Genomic DNA, 18,846 nt, shown 5'->3' with positions numbered 1-18,846 from the left:
AAGCTGACATTTTAAACAAATAAGGATCGAAGAAGTCCAACCCAACTTTCCCAACTTGCCTTTTTCATTTATGCTATTTTTTTAAATCATATTTTATCATCAGGTTCCCTCTTGAAAACCCTAAGTTGTTGTCCAAATGGCTAACCAACATCAGCAGAGACAATTTTCATCCAACAGAAAATCACCGTGTATGCAGTGAACATTTTGTGGATAACGATTACCGGTACCTACAAGGTAAGAACTAAAACAAGTTCCATCCAATTCTTTCCATGTCACTAAATGTTTGGACACCAAAACAATATGACTTGTTGCATTCATTCTGATGGTGGTGTGAAAATAACCTTTAATTTTAATATAGACTATCAGCATGCCAGCTTGCTGTCAAAAAGATGTACACAAAGTTAACCCCTTGTTTACTTTCAATGGGGAACCAAGGTCATGCAAGCAAGCTCGGTTACCCCCTCTTGGCACTGTGCCAGAGGGATAACAGGCACACGTGTGTGCTCCCAAGTAGTTGAGAGGTTAACTTAGTGTGCGTCATTGACAGCAAGTTGGCGTGACGCGAGTGTTAAAAAAAAAAAAGTATTTGTTTATTTGTTGGGGTGTTTGTTTGTTTGTTTGTTTGTGTGTGTGGTTTGGTGGGTGGTTGGGTGTTGGTTGGGTGGGTGGTTTGTTGGGTGGGTGGTTGGGTAATTGGTTGGGTGGTTGGGTGGGTGGGTGGTTGGGTGGTTTGTTTGGGTTGGGTGGTTGGTGATTGGTTGGGTGGTTGGTTGGGAGGGTGGTTGGGTGGGTGGTTGGGTGGGTGGGTGTTTGGGTGGTTGGGTGGATGGGTGGTTTTGGTTGGGTGGTTTTGGGTGGGTGGTGGTTGGGTGGGTGATTAGTTGGGTGGTTTTAAGTGGTTGAGTAGGTGGGTGGTTTGTTTGGGTTGGGTGATTGGTTGGGTGGGTGGCTGGGTGGTTGATTTTGTATTTTTTTTTTTTATTATTATTTTTTAATTCAGGTTTGAATTATAAATGAAGTTGCAATGAATTAAATTAAATGCGAAAGTGATCTTTCTTGTCACTGTGCCTCAGTTTTTTATGTTGCAGTTTTATACTATCAGCATATAAATGTGAATGTGCCCCCTTCCCGTTACAGTGAGCAGAGTGAATGTCCAGATGACCGAGTATAACTTAGTTTTATCATGGGTGTTTTATAATCAACTGTTTTACACTCCATTAATAATCAGAACAATATAACTTGTTTTTTAGGGAAATAAATTTATCGTTCGTTCGTTCGTGTGGGCACCAACATCAATCAAGTTTAGTGCTTTAATGTGTGATAAATAGTGGCAATCACTATATTGTTCGTTTAGATTAAAGAAAAAAGAAACAAATAATAAAAATCAACTTTAAACGGCCACTCGTTCTGAGACACCATAGCGTTAGTTTGCGCATCCGTGTACTTGTTGCCCCCCCAAAAACATGCCGGCCGGGTCTCCATGGTGGCACGGCTGGGTTCTGTACGTGGCATAGCGAGTATGACCTCGAATCTAATATGACCCTACTGCAAAGCCGCAATGAGCCGGCGAAGCCAAAGCCTCTATTGAACTTTTGGGAAATTGCTAATGCATACTTCCATATCCGCAAGATGGCGGCCTCCATGGAGCGATTTGGTGCGTCAAAGCTTCGAAATTCTCAAAGGATCCAGCAAAATCTGGCTTTTCAACGTAATACGTACGCGTTCAATCACAACACCGGCTTCGCCAGCTACTAGTACCGACTGCAAAGCCGCAATGAGCCGGCGAAGCCAAAACCTCTTGCCACTATTTTACCCATCACCATGGCATCAGTAGGTTAGGTAGTTGGTAGTAGGTAGGTAGGTAGTTGGTAGTAGGTAGGTAGGTAGTTGGTAGTAGGTAGGTGTAGTAGGTACCGTACCTGGTAAGACTTGGTAAAAGAGAAGAGCAGACAGTCCTCCCCAATGGCAATACCTGCATACAATAAATGTCACAAGAAGCTTAAGGAAGTAACTATACGATGTGCTAGCTTAAGGCCTATTTTTAACTGGGCTTAACATACGTTTTCATAGTAAGTGTGTAGTCTTCTAACTTCAGTCGCTGTCAGGCGCCAGGGCTGGTTCTCTGACCCTCCGGGCACGGCGGCTGCCTCCACCAGCAGACGTTAGCTTGCAGTGATTAATTTGGTGACTTCCGTCTCAACTTCGGATATTTCCGGCCGTGAAAAACTATCCGTATTTCTAAACTAAATATGTAAACTGCTTATACCCTATTTCTGGCCGTGAAAAACTATCCCATACGGTCGCGAGATTTCTAAAAAATAATTCTTCGTCAATGTTAGAATATTTGACGCCGTTTTCACCGTCCGAAATGCGTAATAATATTTTTTCAAATGCTCGAATCTCATTGGTTCTGTTGTTTGATGACGATTTTCGTTGAAGATAACGAGGTTGGTCTTAACGTATTTTAATTACTAATTAGAGGTTTCATGAGATTGTGAATCAAAGAACGACGGGTGAAACAAACTCCAATTGAACTTTTTCGCAATTGTTTTATGCAAACTTCCGCATCCGGTCGATGGCTGTCTGCAGCACTCCATCCAGTGAGTGATTTCATTTTAGAAATATTTTTTCAAATGCTCGAATCTCATTGGGTCCAGTGTTTGGTGACGCGTTTTGTTGAAGATAACCAGGCCCGTGCGGGCCGATGTTGGTCTTAAATTATTTTATTAATACATCGGAGGTGCATAAGATTGTGAATCAAACGATGACGGGTGAAAGAAACTCCTAATGAACGTTTTAAATTTGTTATGCATACTTCCGCATCCGCAAGATGGCTGCGTCCACTGCGCTTCGGATTCTCGAGCCAAGGCATAATCAGGTTTTCAACATAATACGTACTCGTTTATTGACAACACCGGCTTCGCCGGCTATAATATAACTCTATGGATGTTGGTTTGTGTGTGTGTGTCGCCATTTTTCTGAGTTGGCTGAACGGGTCTTCGTCAAACTTTCAGAGGTTCTAGTCAGGTTCACTATGTCAATAAATTATATTTCGTTCAAAATCATGGTAGATGAGCAAACCAATGCTAATCTTGCAAACTTGATTAGCAAACCGATGAGCAAACCTATGCTAATTTCAGGGCTGTTGCCCTGAAACAACTTGCTTTCGTCTCCTGGAAAGCAAATCCAACGGAAGGAAATCTCATTTCCTTTCATAAAGCCCGAAACAAGTGTGTGTCCACCCTCAGGAGAGCCAGGAAACAATATCTCACCATTCTCAAGACCGAACTCTCTTATCTGTCTCCCTCTTCCAAATCCTGGTGGCGTCTGGTCAAATCTGTTTCTGGTGTTTGTTCCCCCTCCACCCCCTCCCTCACCTCAAACGGCTTAACGGCTGACTCCGCACGTGAAAAAGCTGAATGCCTCAACTCTGTGTTTGCCTCTAAATCTTGTGTCCCAAACCCATCCCTCTCTGTACCCACCGTACCCAGTCATACCCAGCTGCTCCTGGACTCTGTGTCCTTTCCTCCTGAGAAGGTGGAAAAGTTTCTGTCAACCCTCGACTCTGATTCTGCAACTGGTCCTGATGGCATCAGCCCACGGGTCCTAAAATCATGTTCTTCTGCTCTTTCTGTTCTCTTCACCCTCTCTTTTGCTCAAGGTCATCTGCCATCTGCTTGGAAATCAGCCAACATCACCGCTTTGCACAAAAAAGGTGCAAAAACAGAACCCAGCAACTACAGACCAATCAGCCTTCTCCCAATTATCAGCAAAGTCATGGAATCCATCATTGCTTCAGATATTAAATCTTTCCTCTTCTCCAATGGCTTGATCTCTGATCATCAATTTGGTTTCAGACCTGGTCACTCTACTCTGGACATGCTGCTTCTGCTTTCTCAACAATGGATGGAGGTCCTCAACGCCAAACAGGAAATTAGAGCTGTCTCCCTTGACATTTCACGTGCCTTCGATACGGTCTGGCACCCTGCTCTGCTCACCAAACTCTCCTCCTTTGGTATCCATGGAAATCTCCACGCATGGCTGGCGGACTTCCTCTCTGGTCATAGTCAACGTGTGGCCCTGAATGGGTTTCTCTCATCTCCTCTTCCTGTTCAGGCTGGAGTTCCCCAAGGTAGTGTTCTGGGCCCTGTGCTTTTTCTGGTCTTCATCAATGATCTCTCTGACTCTCTTGAAAATCCTCTCTATCTCTTTGCTGACGACTCTACTCTCTGTCGCTCCATTCCTCATCCCTCAGATCGGCAGTCTGCAGCCTCCTCACTCTCTGCAGACCTGGACAAAATCACAGACTGGTCAAACAAATGGAACATGTCTTTCAATCCCGACAAATCTCACACTCTTACAATGTCTCTCCGAAAGGACCGACTGGACAACCCTCCCATCTACTTTCTCAACAATCCTCTCCAAGAAGTTCTGTCGCTCAAGCTTTTGGGTCTCACTATCTGCCATGATCTTTCTTGGGAAAACCACATTTCCAAGCTGGCCTCCAAAGCCAGTCGCCGACTGGGCATCCTCCGTCGTGCGAAGTCCTTCCTTGGCACACCTGAGCTCCTCACCACATACAAGGCTTTCATCCGCAGCTCAATGGAATACTGTTCCCCCCTCTGGGCTGGTGCTCCTGCCTCACACCTTGCTCGGCTTCACGCTGTTGAGGCCAAAGCTTTCAGAATCATTGGAATCTCCTGCGATGTAGTCAACACCGAGGGCCTTTCACTCACTCACCGCAGGCAGGTTGGTGGTCTTTCTGTCTTCTACCGACTCCTCTCCGGCCTTGCTCCCCCAGCTCTCTCTCTGTGCTCTGTCCCCCCAATATTCCTTCAGGTCGCACAAGATCTGCCTGCAACCCTCTTATGGTTAAACTGCCAAAGTCTAGGCTCTCTGCTCACCTTCACTCTTTCATTCCCCTTTTCTCCCGCCTCTGGAACAAACTCCCTCACTCCCTTCAATCCCACTCCTCCCTCCAGGTCTTTAAAACAGCTGTTCACCACCATCTCTTATCTTCCCCCATCGAAAACCTTGATCTTTTCTACCCCCGGTAATTCACCCCAGAGTCCTTGCAGTGTTCATATGTTTTATTCCTCTCCCACCTCCCCCCAAGTCCTCCCGATGTCCCTGCTCTCAAATGTTGTGTTTGTGTCCTTCCCCCTCTTCCCCCTCTCTTTTGTGTCCTTCCCCCTCTCTCCCCATCTTGTCTGCCGCTCCCCTTGTTTTTTGTGTTTTGTGTGTCGGTTTGTCTTTTTGTGTGATTAATGTTAGCTCTTTCACGAGCCTCGATCTTGTATACAAAAAACAAAAAAAAAAAAAAAAAAAAAATTTTTGGAAAGGATATAGCATAAGGAAACTAAAAATCAATGTTTACATTTGGAGAGATACCTGTATGGCGGCCATTTTGGATTTTCAAAATGGCCACTGTAAAATACATATTTTGTTCTATTTCTGCCTCTAATTACCCTAAAAACTTTTAAAAATATACTAAACCTATATTTTCAGGGACAAGGAATCCAATGAAAGTATCAAATTAGTGCTATGGGGAATGGTAAGACACGAATCAAAGGTTTTGAATTGCAAAATACTGTCTTTATATTCGCGATAAGTTGCATAATCAAATACATGTTATCATTTTGTACAGGCAGTTATTATAACATCAAAATGTGTCACAATAATTCATATCACCAAACATACACAGGCAAAATCATATATACACATGCAGTCAGTATAACTTCACATCTACACAGGCAGTCAATGACAAAATATACACAGACAGTCAATGGCATCAAACATACACGATTACAGAATATGCCATTTAGAGTTCGTCATCAGCTCATCACTGTCCTGTGTGTCGTATCCGACAATATAGTCCGCATCGTTTTCACAGTCCGTTCCACACAAGCAAAGGTCGGTCAAATTGATTGGCAAATCGAATTGGTCGAATGGTCGATCGAATCGAATTCGATGAATCGAATCGAATCGATCGAATTGGTCGAATGGTCGATCGAAGCGAATGGTCGAATTGGTCGAATGGAATTGGTCGATTGGTCGAATTGGTCGAATCGAATTGGTCGGAATTGGCAAATGTAAACATTGATTTTCAGATTTTCCATGTAATAACGTTTCCAAAAATGTATAGGTTTGCTAATCTACCATGATTTTGAACGAAAAAACATAGTGAACCTAACTATTTATCAGTGAGTGCCTGGGAGTGTTTAGGCGGAAAAAAAACCAAAACAATTATTTAGAAAAAGTTCGTTTTTTTTGGATTTTTTAAAAAATCGCTCTATATAATAGTGCCTAAGCCTTTTTCATTAATGACAGTTATATACAGGTACACATTCGCATAAATAAATACAAAACAATTACCAGACATTTGAACACGAATAATAAAACAATTCCGGAAACGGTCGAAGTTTGTGGTAAGGGTTCTTCTTCTTGAACGTCATCATACTTAACTCAGAAACGTGATGAACGGCACATTCAGCAGCATATATTCAACGAAAAGGTGAAATGATGATTTGATATTTGTGATTGATTTTGATTTGGATGTAATTACTTTTCCATTATAGTTGCCCTCATTTCAAATATGTTAATGTTTCTTTTTCACTTGAGTAACGCTGGGTACTCCAGCTATAAACGATTATATACTTTACTCGGGGTACAAATACAAATACAACTTTGGCTGGGGGGTAACATAGGCTATGTGGCCGCGGCCTCATTCGGGGTTGTGGCAGACCGGGGGATGGGCGTAAATTCTCGATGTAAATGTGTACCACGTAGCGCCACCCGGTGATGGTGGAAGCGGGTATTACAATTTACTTTTTTACCTGTGCAACACTGAGGTTATGAAGCACTCTTTTTCATGGGCAAATTTTTCCTCCTTCCCTCCCCCTCCTCCCCCAAAACGGAGGGGCCTGTCAAAGCCAACCCCCCCCCCCCCCCAAAAGATGTATATGTAGTACGTATATCCTTTTTCCCTCCCTCTCCACTCCCCCCACGCTACTCCTCCTTCCACTCCCTCGACTCCTGCTAATTTCCCCTACCTCACCCCCCCCTCCTCCACACCCACCCCTCCCCCTTCCACACCCACCCCTTCCCCTTCCACACCCCTCTCCCCTCCCCACCCCTCTCCCCTTCCCCAACCCACCCCTCTCCCCTTCCCCAACCCACCCCACTCCCCTCCCCCCCCCACCCCACTCCCCTCCCCCCCACCCCTCTCTCCTCCCCCCCACCACCCCTCTCTCCTCCCCCCCACCACCCCTCTCTCCTCCCCCCCACCACCCCTTTCTCCTCCCCCCCCCCACCCCTTTCTCCTCCCCCCCCACCCCTCTCTCCTCCCCCCCACCCCTCTCTCCTCCCCCCCCACCCCCCTCTCCTCCCCCCCACCACCCCCCTCTCTTCCCCCCACCACCCCTCTCTCCTCCCCCCCACCACCCCTCTCTCCTCCCCCCCCACCACCCCTCTCTCCTCCCCCCCCCCACCCCTCTCTCCTCCCCCCCCACCCCTCCCTCCCCCCCCCACCCCTCTCTCCTCCCCCCCCCACCCCTCTCTCCTCCCCCCCCCCACCCCTCTCTCCTCCCCCCTAGAGTACCTACATAAAGAGAGGTATGGATAGACCGATTATGGATTACAGGCCGATGAGAATGTTTGTTGATGAGGCCACGCGGCCGCCATATTGGGACTCCCAACCGACCGAAAGTTGCATAAGCAATGTGGAAAAAAAATTCAAAGAATAGCATGTTTTCAAATAAACTGTGTTGTTTTTTTTGTTTTGTTTTTATATAAACTGTGTATGCAAGATCGAGGCTCGTGAAAGAGCGAACATTAATCACACAAAAAGTCAAACCGACACATAAAACACAAAATAAGGGGAGTGGTAGACAAGATGGGGAGAGAGGGGAAGGACACAAACACAACATTTGAGAGCAGGGACATCGAGAGAACTGTGGGAGGGAGAGGGCTTGGGGGGAGGTAGAAGAGGTATAAAACATGAACACTGCAAGGACTTCCAGGAAAGTAGTTGGAATTTCAAAAAAGTGTATCTGGGGTGAATTAGCGGGGTTGAAAAGATCAAGGTTTTGGATGGGGGAAGATAAGAGATGGTGGTGAACAGCTGTTTTAAAGACCTGGAGGGAGGAGTGGGATTGAAGGGAGTGGGGGGTTTGTTCCAGAGGTGGGAGAAAAGATGAATGAAAGAGTGAAGGTGAGCAGAAAGCCCAGATTTTGGCAGTTTCACCATAAGAGGGTTGCTGGCAGATCTTTTGCGACCTGTAGGAATATTTGGGGGACAGAGCACAGAGAGAGCTGGGGGAGCAAGGCCAGAGAGGAGTAGGTAGAAGACAGAAAGACCACCAACCTGCCTGCGGTGAGTGAGTGAAAGGCCCTCGGAGATAGCTTCATCACAGGAGATTCCAATGATTCTGAAAGCTTTGGTTTCAACAGCGTGAAGCCGAGCTAGGTGTGAGGCAGGAGCACCGGCCCAGAGGGGGGGGGGGGGGGGAACAGTATTCCATTGAGCTGCGGATGAAAGCCTTTTATGTGGTGAGGAGCTCAGGTGTGCCAAGGAAGGACTTCGCACGACGGAGGATGCCAGTCGGCGACTGGCTTTGGAGGTTAGCTTGGAAATGTGGTTTTCCCAAGAAAGATCATGGCAGATAGTGAGACCCAAAAGCTTGAGCGACAGAACTTCTTGGAGAGGATTGTTGAGAAAGTAGATGGGAGGGTTTTCCAGTCGGTCTTTTCGGAGAGATATAGTTAGAGTGTGAGAATTGTCAGGATTGAAAGACATGTTCCACTTGTTTGACCAGTCTGTGACTTTGTCCAGGTCTGCAGAGAGTGAGGAGGCTGCAGACTGCCGATCATAGGGATGAGGAATGGAGCGGCAGAGAGTGGAGTCATCAGCAAAGAGATAGAGAGTATTTTCCAGAGAGTCGTAGAGATCATTGATGAAGACCAGAAATAGCACAGGGCCCAGAACACTACCTTGGGGAACTCCAGCCAGAACAGAAAGGGGAGATGAGAGAAATCCATTCAGGGCCACACGTTGACTACGACCAGAGAGGAAGTCCGCAAGCCATGTGTGTAGATTTCCATGGATACCATAGGAGGAGAGTTTCGTGAGCAGAGCAGGGTGCCAGACCATATCTAACTATCTACGGCACGTGATATGTCAAGGGAGACAGCTCTGATTTCCTGTTTGGCATTGAGGACCTCCATCCATTGTTGAGACAGCAGAAGCAACATGTCCAGAGTAGAATGACCTGGTCTGAATCCAAATTGATGATCGGAGATCAAGCTATTGGAGAAGAGGAAGGATTTCATATCCGAAGCAATGATGGATTTCATGACTTTGCTGATAATTGGGAGCAGGTTTTGTAGTTGCAAGCATCTATTTTTCCATCTTTTTTGTGTAAAGCGGTAATGTTTGCTGATTTCCAAGATGCTGGCAGATGACCTTGAGCAAAAGAGAGGGTTGAAAAGAACAGAGAGAGTGTGAGATAGAGCGGAAGAGCAGGATTTTAATTTGTTTTAATTTGTTTATCGGGCTTTTTACCCTTACCAGAAGAGAGGGTATTGCATTTGAGTCCGTTTGTCTGTGTGTCTGTTTGTCCGCACAGGATAAATATGATTTTCTCAACAACCATTGGTCCGATCGACAGGAAATTGTCACCATAGGTGCAACTCCACCTGTGTAATATTTATTGATAATTATGACGTCATAGGTCACGTGGTTCGGCCGCCATCTTGGAAAAAACGAAAAACGTTGCACCTCTATATCTCCGAAAGCGCTGCATAGAAAAAATTGAGACATGGCTCATTGTAAAGTACTCTCCATGGGGAATAAAGTTTGTTAATGATGATGTCATAGGTGCCTCCATTATGACGTCATAATTCGATAAGTACAAAACTTCATCCGATCAAGATGAAATTTCTTGAACGTCATGTAGGCATAAATTGGTCGAGAAAAAAAAATAATGATGACGCCATCGGTCACGTGGTTCGGTCGCCATATTTGTTTTAACACAAAAGCCTTAAAAACCACTGAAAACAGATCCTGGCGAGGGTCTGCAATCTCTGATTGCTCTTTCTTGTTCATGTTGTGGTGACTACCAAGAGCATGTTTTCAAATAAACTGTGACTTTTCATTTGTTTATTCGGGCTTTTTCATGTTGTGGTGACTACCAAGAGCATGTTTTTAAATAAAGTGTGAGTTTTAATTTTTATAGGGCTTTTCATGTTGTGGTGACTGCCAACATGGCAGCCGATGACTTCAGTGTTTTCAGCAAACCAATGATGCAGTTATATTTAGATTTGTGAATCGCATTCATATCCAGACGTGCACAATGAAGTCATTATTTACCACTTTATAACCATCATTGGCCAATTTTTTTTTAAGGCTAATCAGTTGCAGTCAGATTTTCTAATCTACCCAGCACTACAGTCTTAACAGACGAAACAATCACAAGTATGTCGGCAAAAAACAACATTTTCTAAACTCATGTTCTAATATGCAAATGACTTGCAATGTCATTGGTCAGATGACATGGTCTGTAGAATCCACAAGCAGATAAAAATGGATCAGAGGTATTTAAGTGGGAAATTGTGGATCGATTATAATCATTACATTATTGAAGCATATCATCAAAATCTGGATTCGGATATGAAGATTGGATGCTGTAGACTAAATAAATGTCCAAATCTGGAATGAAAACTGACAAAATTTACTATTTCTAGCGATTTTAATAACTAAGTGTATAATATGCATTTATTTAAGCGAGGCTGTCATTCTCATTCTGGGGTTACTTTTTTTTTTTTTTACTTAATAATAGCCGGCGAAGCTGGTGTGTGAATGAACGCGTACGTATTATGTTGAAAAGCCAGATTTTGCTGGATCCGTTGAGAATTTCGAAACTTTGACGCACCAAATCGCTCCATGGAGGCCGCCATCTTGCGGATGCGGAAGAATGCATAAAAAATTGCGAAAAAGTTCACTAGGAGTTTGTTTCAGTTTCACCCGTCTTTGTTTGATTCACAATCTTATGCACCTCTAATTTGTAATTAAAATACTTTAAGACCAACCTCGTTCCCCGGGCCCGCACGGGCCCTGGTTATCTTCAACGAAAATTTTCACCAAACACTGGAACCAATGAGATTCGAGCATTTGAAAAAATATTTCAAAAAAGCTCACCGCGTTTCGGAGGCTGAAAACGGCGTCAAATATTCTAAAATTGACGAAAAATTATTTTTTAGAAATCTCGCAGCCGTAGGGGATAGTTTTTCACGGCCGGAAATATCCGAAGTTGAGACGGAATTCACCGAATTAATGAAGAAGTGAATTTTATAAATTTTAATCTCATCCAGAATGCAAATGGTGTCATTTTGAACTAGGTACGGTACCTACTACACCTACCTACTACCAACTACCTAACCTACTGATGCCATCGTGATGGGTAAAATAGTGGCAAGAGGCTTTGGCTTTGCTGGCTCATTGCGGCTTTGCAGTAGGGTCATATTAATGATTACATAATTGAAGCATATCATCAAAATCTGGATTCGGATATGAGGATTGGATGAAGTAGAGTAAATAAATGTACAAATCTGGAGTGAAATCTGACAAAATGTACAATTTCTAGCAGAGGCGGATTAAGATTTTCTGGGGCCCTAGGCACAAAAAACAATTGAGGTCCAAATCATCCCCCAAAAACACAAATGCGTAAAAATGCATTAATACCAACAGGATGAGTCATAAGTCCCAGGACACGGTTGTAGCTGCTTATACACTAATTTTGTTAATACCGGTACCATGTTTTTATATTGGTTTCTTTTTATCAGATAATACAAATAATACATGAAACCAAGATGGCACATACCAGCCCATTTACAGTGGAAGAGAGGCTGGTAGCAGTGGTGTGGTACCAGAAGAGGAGAAACATAAACAAGATGCTTAAACAGGTGCAAGAAGACTTTAAGAAGCGTTTTGGAAAGCCAGTACCCATTTGGGTGTTTCATATTCATCGTGTACAATGAAAGAAGACTTTCACATGAAACCATATAAATTGTGAATTGTCAGATGCAGATCATGAAAACAGGTTGATAGTTTATGACAGAATTCTGCAGCACTTTGATACAATTATAAAAAGGTCAAAGGTTATGTTTCGTGATGAGTGTGCTGTTTAGTGATGAGAATGTTTTCTTTTGGAGTGATGCTAATCCACATTATGTTGAAGAAGTGCAAGACTATCCACCACATGTTATGGCTTGGCCGGCATCATCTGTCCACCATGTCTGTCCATAAACACACATGTTTGTCCATAAACTTTGTGGACCTCATTGGTCCTTACTTTTTTGATGTCGGTTAACCAGCAGCCATGTTTGCCGAATGCAAAGCTGTGTCACCATTGTTTGTTGTTTCTCATTTCTCATTTATTTAGTCTACAGCATCCAATCCTCATATCCGAATCCAGATTTTGATGATATGCTTCAATTATGTAATCATAATTATCGATCGTGTTTCCAAGGCAAAGTACGTTTGAGTAGGAGAAACAAAATGTCGGCTTAATAACCCAGAAAGTGGCAGTGGAATGACCAAGATTGCGGGACGCCATATTGGTAAGCCTTCTGTTTTTTTCTTATGAGCATTTCGTTAATCATCTTCAAAAAGGGTGTTATAACACACCCAAACACCCAGTTTTCATCATTGCAATCTGTTGGAGGGCCAGGTGGATGCATGCAAAGTCTGGGGCCGCTAGGATTCATGGTTTTGGAGTTATGGAGACAGACAGATGGACAGATGGACTAACACTGCCTTTTATTATTATAGATATATATGTCTGTCTGTGAACAGGCGTGAAGCTGGAAGGTGTGAAAACATTTTGCTACCTCGGAGACATGCTGAATGGAGAAGGTGGATCAGATTCGGCAACGGTTGCTAGAGTGAGATGTGCATGGAAGAAGTTTCGGGAACTGAGTGGCGTGCTGATGAGGAGGGGAGTGTCGTTGAAGCTGAAGGGAAAGGTGTATGCTGCATGTGTGAGAAGTGTTATGATTTATGGGAGCGGGACATGGGTAATGAACGTAGAGCAGCAACGAAGGTTGGAAAGGGTGGAAATGCGAATGGGTCGACGGATGTGCGGAGTATCGTTGAGAGAGAGGAAGACAAATGATGAATTGCGAAAGATGATGGGAATAGAGCCTGTGATTGATGCTGTGAAGAAGAACAGGTTGAGATGGTTTGGTCATGTGTTGAGGAAGGATGAAAGTGACTGGTTGAGAAGAGTGATGGAAATGAATGTAGAAGGAAGTAGAGGACGGGGAAGACCGAGAAAGACTTGGCTAAAGATGGTGGAAGAAGAAATGTGGGCAAGGGGGTTAACAAGGGGAGATGCAGAAAATAGGGCAAAATGGTGGAGATTGTCATGGGGACCGCAAGGCTAACCCCCGCTCTAGTAGGGAAAATGGCCTTTAAAATGCATGTTGTTGTTGTTGTTGTTGTTGTTGTTGTTGTTGTCTGTGAACAGGATATCACAGAAAGTTGTGGATGGATTTGGACTAAACTTTGTGGACAGGTTGGGTGTGTGACAAGGAAAATTTGATTCAATTTTGGTGAATATCTGGATCCAGATCCGGATACTATCACTTTAAATTATTTTAAATTTTTAAAAATTTTACATTTTTTAAGAACTAGTATTTTAAAGTGATTCTTCCCCAATGAGACATAGGGCTAAAAGCTATATATAGCAGGATATCTCAAAAAGTGATGAACAGATTACGACAAAACTTTATAGACAGGATGGGTGTATGACAAAGTATAGTTGATTCAATTTGGTTGAAAATTCGAAGCGAGATATGAGAATTGTATTTGATTTTAAGTGATTCTTCACCATTGAGAGATGTTTTCCAAAAACTATGTAAGCATGATATTTCAAAAAGTTATGGACGGATTATGGCTAAACTTGGTGGATGAGTTGGTTAGGTTACAAGAACAAACTGATACATTTTGATTCAGGTCCGAATCCAGATCTGGCCTCTTCGTGAGATATATCTGGCCTTCAGTGAGATATAAAACGTATACTGTTCAGCCTGGTGGAGCTATGATCACTACCGAGTGCTGTTCTAGTTTGAAATTGTTACATTACTTGAATGATGTAACACGAAATGTGATTTACAATGCATTTGAGGTTGATTAACTAACTTTGTAACCAGTGAAAGTTTCCTGGTATGGTAAGTAGTTTTGTTTTTCTCCCTCTACCCCCTCCCCTGCCCCATTTTTAAAATAAAGTCATGGCTCATGGAGTATCAGAAGTGAATGAGTTCCAAACCTTTTTCATACCAAATGTGAGTCTAAAAGTTTTCTTCCATCCCCAGCCAGCACGATGCATTCTCCAAACAGAAATGTGTAAAGAGAGTTCGACTTGCTCTCGTCTCGCACAATCCATAACCAAGAAGCAGGACACGAATTGGCAGTAAGTAAAGAGTGTTTTGCGTTTAACTTTGAGATAATCCAATTGGAAAGTATTTTGAAAAATTTGGAACAACACCATTGCGATTTGTCGGCTCCATGTCAATGCACACGTGATGTCTTATTTAGAGCAATGAGGATTTGTGGATTGGAAGCAACTTTATTTTTGTACAGGGTGTAGGTTACCTTAGCAGTTGGTGAAGCGGACGCCTTTGAAAGCACAATTTACACGACACTTAAACATTGGCTTGCCTTTAATTAAGTATGTTGCCTCAATGAAACCTTTTCGTTTTGCAAAATGTTTTGCTAGCAAGGATTTATTCCATAAAAGGCAAAATACTTGTGATATTATATTATTCTTGGAATTGTTTCATCATAAAATTGGTCGAGCTGTGAGACTGAGCTCTCCACTGCAGATGGGAGCGCGGCTGGAGGCCGCCTGAGCACGATATACAGGTGGTGTGTTTCCATTCAAACTGCACTTGAATGATGTTGAGGTACTCGAAACATGTTTTTTTATCGAGATATGATTTGAGATGGATGATTATGACTTAAAGCACATTGAGGTTGTTAAATATAAATACAACTAGATGGTATTCATGGACTACTTACCCTGCGCAGTGAACTTATTGCGAGCCAATTCTTGTTTTTGAACATTTTTTTTCTTTGATCCAATATGGCTGCCAGACCACGTGAGCGATGACATCATAAATTTATATTCTCTAATATAATTGTTGCATAGATCACGCTCAATACATTTCAAACTGATCAGACTAAGCGTTTTCCCTGTCGAATAATGGCGTCATAATTATGGCACCAATGACGTCATCGTTAACAACACCTATTCCCCATATGGAGTTCTTTACAATGAGCCACGTTTCAATTTTTTCCATGCAGCGGCTTTGGAGATATAGAGGTGCAACGTTTTTCGGTTTTTCCAAGATGGCGCCTGTAACACATGACATATGATGATTATCATTAAAATATTCTAGAGGAGGAGGCGCTCCTATGGTGAAAAGTTCGTGTCCATCAGACCAGCAGTTGCTGAATTTTTTTTTAATAATGATCGGATAAGTGTTGTACTTGTCGAATTATGACGTCATAACGAAGGCATTGATGACATCATCATTAACATATCTTATTCCCCATGGGGAGTAGTTGACAATAAGCCAGGTCTCAATTTTTTCCATGGAGTGGTTTCAGAGATATAGAGGTGCGAAGTTTTTCCAAGATGGCGCCTGTACCACGTGACATATGACGTCATAATAATCATTACAATATTCTACAGGAGGATGCCCTCCTATGGTGAAAATTTCATGTCAATCGGATCAATGGTTACCCAGAAAATGAGTTTTTAAAATGCAGACACGTACGGCACATGGCACACGTACGTAACTGAATGCTTAACCCCGCTTTTCGCTTCGCGAGCGCAGGGTAATGAGCGATGAATAAGAATCTCGATATAGTTTATGGAGTTTAGCATAGGCTCCAGGCGGACATGACACACCAAGGTACATATAATACGATACAAGGAATCATGAACAGCTATAAAGACATAACACATGTCAACGTAGTAACACTGGTGACAGTTATAGGATTTGCGGAGATCATTATTTCTGTTTTTTTTCATTTTGCCATAAATTGTGAAGAAAGAATTTCATTGTCCCATTACAGAAGTAGGAAAAGGTTCATAAAGAGTGACTGAAATCGAATGAGTCACCAACATTCTTGTCATACACCTCTTAGAGATAGCAAGAATTGTATCATCTGATAAAAGTGTGTGGGGCGAATCAGCAGTTCCATCTTACTACGATGAGGCACAACTCATGGCTTGATACAAATAAAGTTTTCCAGAGTTGCAAAAGCATGCTGAAGAAAGACTTGGCAGAACAAAATGTCATCTTGCTGTGCAGAATCTCCAAACTTGCAGGTAAGTAGAGATACCTGCAAAGTTACCTGTGAAGTCACCGCCACCATTACCTGTGAACGTTGACAACCAGATTCAGTGTATAAACGGTTCGTGACCTTTCAACAGAGTCAGCAATTCTAACACGAAGAGTTACTTCGGTGTCACGCACAAACTTTTTTTGTCTAAGAGAGAAGTGATTATTTTTGCAAAAATTTTGCTGTTCCCCGATAATTGTGTGAAATTGCATTCTATGGAGTAATTGCCTCTGGGTTAATGAAGGTCATATATTGTATGGGAATTTAAAATGATGCTCTGAAAGATTGGCATCGATCAAGCAAAGCGTCACAAGCAAGCTGATGCACCATTTGGCAAACATCGAGTGTTTCATCACTTAGGGATGACAAAGCAATGCTGGTCAAACGACAGCTTGTTCACCTCTACAATCACGACTCATCTCACACCACAAATACTCAGGTAACCTGATGGCATGTGACTAATATTAAATACCCAAAAACGTTTATACTGCAGAGCAAATCAATTAATATTGCCTTATTCCACTCCAATGCCAGGCAATCCAGGTGGGTAGGACATGTGCGCCACTGGTTTATCAAATCTACTAGTATTACTACTACTAATCGCTTAATAACCATTTCATTGAAATATTAATTGTCCTTATTTTTCCGTTGATGCAGACGGACTTTAGTTTTTATAAAGTGATTTTCCAATCCCTTCAAGGAAATGTCACAAAAATAAATAAATAGATATTCCATCACATTGTCGCATCCAACAGGTAGATAAGATAATCTCCTGCTGCTACATCTTCACTACCACATTCAGGTTTGTCACGTGATACGCCAACGACTCTATGGAATATGATCGTTAACACAATTAAGTTGCATATTCTCACCCTCCCCAACAGGCGAGATTATCATGAAAAGCAACACTACCTGGCCAAAACATTTGAGAATAGAGGTGGGGAAATGAAGTTCTCTTGTGTTTAATATACGCAAATTAAGTGGGCATGCACAAGTGTTTGGGGAGTTTAAAAAAATTAATTACAGAAAGCGGATTGGCTTTTGGTTAATAGATTGTATTATCCATTACGGTTAATCAGGCAGGTAACACCTGAGCCCTATAAATGCTTTTGCCCAACAGGATTATGCAGAGGATGCACCTTTGAGTTGTCGAGTGTGGATTTGATTCCCGACCTGACTACCCAGCGGGCACACGACGTTGTTTCAACGTCGAATAACGGTTGGAATGAGGTCGCGACGTCGGACAACCAAAACCCAACCTGAGACCAACGTCGTTTTGTCAACATTAATACCTACATCAAAACCCGACAGTCATTCAACGTTGTTTCACCGTTGGCAACTTGGCTTGATTTTTTAATCGAATAAATGACATTGTTTCATTGTTGGTTGTTCGACCCTACATCAACGTTGAAAGTGTGACATTGTATCAACGTTTATTCGACGTTGTTTCGACTTTGTATACTATAAGTTTTTTTTTTTGTTTTTTTTTTGTATACAAGATCGAGGCTCGTGAAAGAGCTAACATTAATCACACAGAAAGACAAACGGACACATAAAACATATAACATGGGGAGCGGTAGACAAGATGGGGCGAGAGGGGGAGGAACACAAACACAACATCTGAGAGCAGGGACATCGAGAGATCTGTGGGAGGGAGAGGGATTTGGGGGGGGAGGCATGGGAAGGGGGGCGGGTGGGAGAGGTATAAAACATATGGGCACTGCCGGGACTTCCAGGAAAGAAGTTCGAATTTCAAACAAGGTGAATCTGGGGTGAATTAGTTGGGGTAGAAAAGATCAAGGTTTTGGATGGGGAAAGATAAGAGATGGTGGTGAACAGCTGTTTTAAAGACCTGGAGGGAGGAGTGGGATTGAAGGGAGTGTGGGAGTTTGTTCCAGAGGCGGGAGAAAAGAGGAATGAAAGAGTGAAGGTGAGCAGAGAGCCGAGATTTCGGCATTTTAACCATCAGAGGGTTACTTGCAGATCTTGTGCAACCTGTAGGAATATTTGGGGGACAAAGCACATAGAGAGCTGGGGGAGCAAGCCCGGAGAGGGGTCGGTAGAAGACAGAAAGACCACCTACCTGTCTGCGGTGAGTGAGTGAAAGGCCCTCGGAGATAGCTTCATCACGGGAGATTCCAATGATTCTGAAAGCTTTGGTTTCAACAGCGTGAAGCCGAGCTAGGTGTGAGGCAGGAGCACCGGCCCATAGGGGAGAACATTATTCCATTGAGCTGCGGATGAAAGCCTTGTATGTGGTGAGGAGCTCAGGTGTGCCGAGGAAGGACTTCGCACGACTTTGGAGGCCAGCTTGGGAATGTGGTTTTCCCAAGAAAGATCATGGGAGATAGTGAGACCCAAAAGCTAGAGCGACAGAACTTCTTGGAGAGGATTGTTGAGAAAGTAGATGGGAGGGTTGTCCAGTCGATCTTTTC

General features: G+C 43.2%; 1 long non-coding RNA gene across 1 annotated transcript in view; it reads left to right on the top strand.

The window, feature by feature from the left end:
- Nucleotides 1-17,789, top strand: part of LOC137422521 (uncharacterized) — a 20,285-nt gene extending 2,496 nt beyond the window's left edge. The window contains exons 2-6 of the long non-coding RNA XR_010983497.2: nucleotides 178-234; nucleotides 14,374-14,471; nucleotides 14,884-14,964; nucleotides 17,296-17,348; nucleotides 17,532-17,789. This is a non-coding gene — a long non-coding RNA (uncharacterized LOC137422521). The remainder of the gene's footprint in view (nucleotides 1-177; nucleotides 235-14,373; nucleotides 14,472-14,883; nucleotides 14,965-17,295; nucleotides 17,349-17,531) is intronic.
- The last annotated feature ends 1,057 nt before the right edge of the window (nucleotides 17,790-18,846 follow it).

This window comes from Myxine glutinosa, chromosome 2 (genome assembly GCF_964187855.1).
Source record: "Myxine glutinosa chromosome 2, kmMyxGlut1.1, whole genome shotgun sequence".
Taxonomy (NCBI): Eukaryota; Metazoa; Chordata; class Myxini; order Myxiniformes; family Myxinidae; genus Myxine; species Myxine glutinosa.
This window is presented reverse-complemented; position numbering and strand designations above follow the sequence as displayed.